Source organism: Chinchilla lanigera, unplaced genomic scaffold (assembly GCF_000276665.1).
Source record: "Chinchilla lanigera isolate Chin_1 unplaced genomic scaffold, ChiLan1.0 scaffold00161, whole genome shotgun sequence".
In the NCBI taxonomy this organism is placed as follows: domain Eukaryota; kingdom Metazoa; phylum Chordata; class Mammalia; order Rodentia; family Chinchillidae; genus Chinchilla; species Chinchilla lanigera.
The window spans coordinates 1,893,976-1,900,585 of record NW_004955562.1 but is presented as its reverse complement, the minus strand read 5'-3'; positions in this window follow the sequence as shown (position 1 = coordinate 1,900,585).

Here is a 6,610-nt window from a genome sequence, read left to right as displayed (position 1 = left end):
GGAAGCATTGTTAGGAGCTCTAGGTCTTCAGCTGGACTCATGTACAACATTGTCGTGGGATCCAGTCCCTCAGCTGGATTCTTTGGTCTTAGTGTGTGGACAGATTTCTTGCACTCTTTTGTATATCATTCTTGGGGTGACTATTATAAATAATCATGTATAATATGTGTCCTGTATTATATTGTTTCACCTTGCACAATAACCCGCAAGGCAACACAGATGGGATTGGTTTTCTGTGGCTGGATTTCTCCCCAGTCATTTAGAAAAGAGGAAAAAAGTTAAGAAAAAAGAAAAGAAAATGAAAGTAAAAGAAGAAAAAAAGAGAAAACAAAAAGAAGAAAAAAGAAAGAAAAAAAAAGAAAAAAGAGAAAAGAGAAAAGTCCCATCCACCTGCTTCTATTCTGTGTGTCCTTGTTCCCAAGCACAATGATAGATTACCTAACTTACCACCAGTTGGCTCATATTGTTACTGTTGTTTCTGACAATTTCACACTGATAGCCCCATCTATCCATCCTGTGCACCCTGGCTGTGGTCTCTACTGTGTGGCTGATGTTTCTGCTGGTCTCTGTGTCTTCCCATTGCTGTTTTTCTCCTGGATTCTGGTACCCGTGGTGGGTGGGTCCATGGTTTCTGCAGCTTCCCATGCTGCTTTTCAACTAGATGTAGGTAGCCATGGTGGGGGGCACACCAGACTCTCTGTGCCTTCCTGTGCTCCTTTTCACCTGGAGTAACTCAAATTATGTTGCCATCTCAGACTTGCAATCCTCCTAGCCCCAGCCTCCAGAGGAGTTTGAAATAGTGGAGTGCACCCCAAATCTGTCTTGGATCTTCCTTTATAGGGTCACTAATCATATTTATAAGTGTTGCTCCTTCATGATGGAATCTCTTTGAAGAGATTCCACCTTATAATGTCATCACATTGGTTTCTACATATAAATTTTGAGGGACAAAATATTTAGATTACAACATTCTCATTAGTTAAGTTTATTCCTAAGTATTCTGTTCTGTTTTTGCTATTATAAATGGAATTATTTTAGACTGTTCATCGCAAGTGTGTTAAAATGGAACTGTCTTTCTATGTTCATTTTATATCCTAAAGCTTCACAGTTGTCAATTTAAAGTTAATTGGTTATCTTCAATTTTATCTTTATATATGATCATGTCTTCTGCTAACCATGATACTGTTACCTCTTTTCTGTTTTGGATGTCTTTTTTCTTTTCCTTAACTAATTTCTCTGGCTAGATCTACTGATGCAAAGTAGTCAGAAGATATGGGAAATGTTTTACTTAAATTTTTTTTATGGTAGAAAATAAAAAATTAAAAATGATCACTCCAAAATCCTCTCCCTTACTTCAAACACGTCTTTCCCATTTTTCTTGCCACTTCCTGAAGCAGTTCCACAAGTCTTTTTGTGAATGTCTTTACAAATTGTGATTAAAACTATAGTGAATGCTACTGCCAAGTGCTATCCAATGGGAAGGCAGACTCATAAAAATATTTGAACACATGCTTTTGGTGGGTAGACTCACTGGAACCCCGAGTCCCAGGACAGCTGGCCTCAGGCACACAGGTGCACATGTGTCTTTGGCAGGTGGACAACTGGAACACTGAGATACAAGACAGCCAGCCCCAGGCATGTGGGGACACACATGCCTTTGGTGGGTGAAGTAATCAGTGAGATCAGCATCATGGAAGTGTCTGAAGCAGCAGAGAGGAGTCAGTAGCTGGGTTCTGGAGAACTCCACCAACAGAAGACCAGTCCAAGCCCCCATAACAAGAAGAGAGATCAGCTCCATAACAAGCAGAATTCCCATTGCAAACTTGGTTGGAGTACACAGCCCATTTCTAGAATCTGATATGGGCACTATCACAGAAATGTAAACACCAGAGGTACTTTACTACTTTTATTCTTTCTTGCTTGTCTGATTGGCTATCCCTTTCCTATCTAGTTGGATGTCATCTTGTTTTGTTTTGTATTTTGTGGTTATTTTTGTTTTCAATATTTTTCCTCTCCTCTCTCTGATCTCTTTTCTTTCTTTTCTTTTTTTCTGTTTCATTCTTCTTCTCTTTCTGTATTCTACTTTCCACTTTTTAGGTTTTCTACCTTCTATTTTCATTTTCTTCTATTAATTCTCTTTATCTCTTCCCCCATCTACTACTTAAACTTAAATTTTCAAGTGAGTGAACATGGTTTCATCCCTTTCTGATTACTCCTTCACATTCTATTTTATTCTTTCTCTCCTGTGTCCTCTGGTTCCCAAAACTTGGGTGATCAAGCTTTGACCTCCATCCTTGACTCAACTATATTTGACCTTATTCATCACTTTAGCCTGTCTCACACCCAACTTAACCACCCTTCCTCCCACAGAAGATTAAAATTACTCCACTTAGGGGAAAATCACTGCATACAAGTACATGGTATATATTTGACTTTGTTAGAGCTTGTTTCTGTGGTTGGAGGTAGCAGGTTAATGGTTGTCATAGTAGTTAAGCTGTACTTAAAACTATTGTTATTACTAACTTTACTACTTTAACCAGGATGTTGTACATGTTATAATCAGTTTTTCTCCCCTGTATGACAACACTGAGACTGTATGGTGTCATAATAATCACAACAGCTCAGCACCAACGGATTGGGTGCTGAGCAAAACAGTAACTTTGCATCCTTTACAAATTGGGAAGGTAGATTCTTGATACAGTTATAAAGAACCAGCTACATGTAGAGGACATTGTTGAAGAAGATACGTCTCCTAGGAAAGTCTCAGTACTAGTGATAAAGCTATCTATCATGACAAATTGGCAAGCATCAACGTAGAAAACAAAATATAATAAAAAGAAAATAGAAAATGACAAAATACAGAAGCAAAATGCAGCATGAGACCCCCATCCCACCTAGAATAAGCCCAGAATTTGAGGAGATAAGTGAAATTGGTAATGAAACACTAATTTTCTGAAATGACAGCAATCAAAGTAAAAGCAAAACAAATGGAAAAGGAAATAGAGAAAACAACCTTTCATGTACAAAAGAAATGATGATTAAAATCAAAGATATCAGAGATGACACAGATAAAAGTTTAGATAAGCTTAGTAAAATGATGGAAACAAAAGTGCTGAACATAGGATAGAAATGGAATCCATGAAATGGATGAAAACAGAAATCCAAGAGATTAAAACCTCCATTGAATGTATATGCAAGAGATTGAATGAAGGAGAGGATAAAGTTCAGATTTTGAGGACAATTGCAGCTAGTGATCATGAAAAGAAAGATATCTTAAAAATATCAAGAAACTATGAAAAATCAACCCAACAGCTACAAGATGAAGCAAAGAAGAATAACAGAAAATTGACTGGGGTAAATGAGCAAGCTGGAAAGAGTGAAGATGACATAAAAAACTCTTCCCAGAAATAACATCAGAAAACTTCCCAAGCATAGACAAAGAATTTAACATACAAATAAATAAAGCATATAGAACTCCAAACAGTCATTACCAAAATAAAAGTACTTTGAAACATATAACAATCAAGATCCCAGAAATTCAGCACAAGAACAGAATACTGAAAGCTTATCTTTGACAAAAAACACACACATTTTCACTGGAAGAAAGATAGCTTCTTTAATAAATGTTGCTAGAAAAACTGGCTGTGTACATGCAAATGACTAAAACTGTCACCATGCACTAAAAGAGAATGGAAATCGATGAAATATCTAAATATTGAAATAACAACACTGAATCTCTGGAAGAGAAAGTAGGTAGAAACGTTGAAGACATAGGTGTAGCAGAAACTTCATAAGCAAAACCCAAACTGCACAAGAAATACTGCAAAGAATTAACAACTGAGATTTCATCTTATTACAAAGCTTTTGCACAGCAAAAGAAATCACCAACAGAGTGAAAAGGCAATGCAGAGTTGGAAAAATTTTAGCCCAATGTGATTGATACTTAGAACATATACATAATTGAAAAATTCAGACTTTACAAATTCAAAGATCCAATCCAAACATCATCATGTCAGATGAATATGAACTTCTCAGATGAAGAAATAGAAGGGGCACATAAGTATATTGGACAGTCCAGCATCATTGGTCTTTTGAGATATGCAAGTTAAAACAACACTGAGATTCCATCTCATTCCGGAAAGAGTGACTATCATCAAGATATCAACCAATAGCAAATTTTGCGTGGTCTGTGGGGGAAAAGGAGCCCTTCTCCACTGTTGGTGGGAGTATACCATGGTGCTATACTGGCAAAACCACTGTGTAAATCAGTGGGGATATTCCTCACAAAACTGGGATTAGAGGTCCCACTCAACCCGATTATTTCACTTCTGGATATTTTCCCTGGAGAACTAAAAACATCAAACCACAGGGATATATGTGCACCCATGTTTACAGTAGCACAATTTATAATAGCTAAATTTTAAGAACAACACAAATGCCCAAGGAATGGATGAAAATGATGTAGTATTTTAATACAATGAAATACTATTCAGGTACAAAGAAAGATAAACAAGACATTTATAAGTAAATGGATGCAATTTGAGACCATAATCATAAGTGAAATATACCAGACTCACATGAGTAAATATATTTTCTCCCTAGTGTAAGAAGCTGAAAGAGTAAATAAGATCCCACATGCACAATAGATACTGGGAAATGGGAAGAAAGTGTTCAAAAGAAAGAGAAATTTGGATTGGGTAAAGAAGAAAAGAAGGAAGGGAAAAGAAAAAAAAGTGTGTGTGTGTGTGTGTATGTATATATATATATATTATCATTAAGGTAGCTGTACTACTAATTTCTTCTAGTTTATTGAAAAGTAAGGTTTTTGCTGATAGTGATTGATCAATTTTTCATGCTGATATATTTTAATCTGAGCAACTACTTTGAAGATAACAATACGGAATATATCAACCATTGTTACACTCTGAATATCTTGTTTTGAAATTTTGTATCATTGGTTTCATTGATTTTTCTCTTTAAAATAAGAAAAAATTTGGTATGTCTTCAGTTACCTTATTCATAAGATCTGATCCTGTACAATTTCTTGCTCTTTCCCAAATTCAAAATGACCATGAAAGTTGAACGTTTTGAATTGATTCAGGACATCAAGGCAACCATGAAAGCACAACTAAAGAGACTCAAGAAAGAGAACTTTCAGAACTGCTTCAGAAATTAGCAAGAATAAAGTGATAAATGTATTTAAAGTGAGAGTGAGCATTATGAGGAGGTTAATGCAGTACATCTTTTATTGTAATAAATGTAATAAAATTTATCCCATCCTGGCTAACTAGAGACAATGGCACTAATGGGGTACATGAAAGACATGCACCATGATTGACAGGTATTCAGAAACAGTGGTAAATAAAGTTACAAATATGAGAAGGCAATGTGAAAGAGAAGACTATCAAATGCTTTTCAGTGTCAAGTTTATTTAGAAACAGAAACTGGGCTGCCCACTATCCTGGCACCACCTATATCCTAGGTCCAGTGAATGCACCATTTTGGGAAAGAATCTAACTCTCTGAAAGAAGAAACCAAATTAAACCAAATTATGCAATGGAAGCTTGCTGCAAAGAGCAAAGTCATACCTAGATGAGCAACGACCCTCCAATGTCAGCCTGTGCCAATTCCCCTCACTCTTGGAGAGGGAACCCAGTGTTTGAGATATTTTCATGTCATAGTAGTAGAGAAACTGAAATCCAGACAATCATTTGGAGAGCAGTGACTCAGTTTGGGTCTTTCTGAAAGAAATAAATTTTCACCTTTGTGAGAGAAAGAAATAAGAGCTCAATCCTGGTAAGGGACCCAGAACCAGACTTTTCCAGATCTATGGCTCAGTGAGTCTCAGGCACAGGTACCAGTTGTGATTGATGTGGCATGGTGCACACTCAAGCAGTACCAAAATAGGCTCTCTCCCACGGCTCCACCAAGCACTATTGAGTTCTGTCCTTATGATACATCCTGCTTCCCACCTGCCATTCAAATGTAGCAGAAGTTGGTTCCTGCATGAGAACCTTCCCATTAATGATTACTTATTTGATCGATCTTGCATGTCTCTATTTGTTTTTCTGAGAAATCACTTTGAAGATATCAATATGTAGTACAACAACCATTGTTAATTTCCTACTACTTTGTCTGTAACTCTGTATTGTTTGTATTGTTCTTATGGTGCTTTGTAAATGGATGTCTGTTTGTTAATATGTTTTCCTTCTTTTATTTTTAAAATAAATTTTTAAAAAAACACAAAAGACCTCACAAATTTGCATAAAACCCCCCAAAAACAAATAAACAAAAACAAAAAGTACAAAGCCCTGTGAGCCATACACACAACTGACTTCACAGAGTGGATAATGACTCTTTGTGAAGTGCAGACAGAAAACTTGGAACCAGTGGGAGAGAATAGTTTAGCCACAGGTAAGTGATTGAACAATGTGCTCACTTGGAGTGATTTAGGAGAAGCAGACATAAAGAGCTGCAAGACGTATTATTGAGTTAAGGGAGGAGAGGACTCCTTCATAAGTCGTGGAAGACTGGGTACTTGACCAGCCACACTGCACATTTCCCTTCTCTGGCACAACTGAAGGAATTCAATCATAAGACAGAGGCAAAG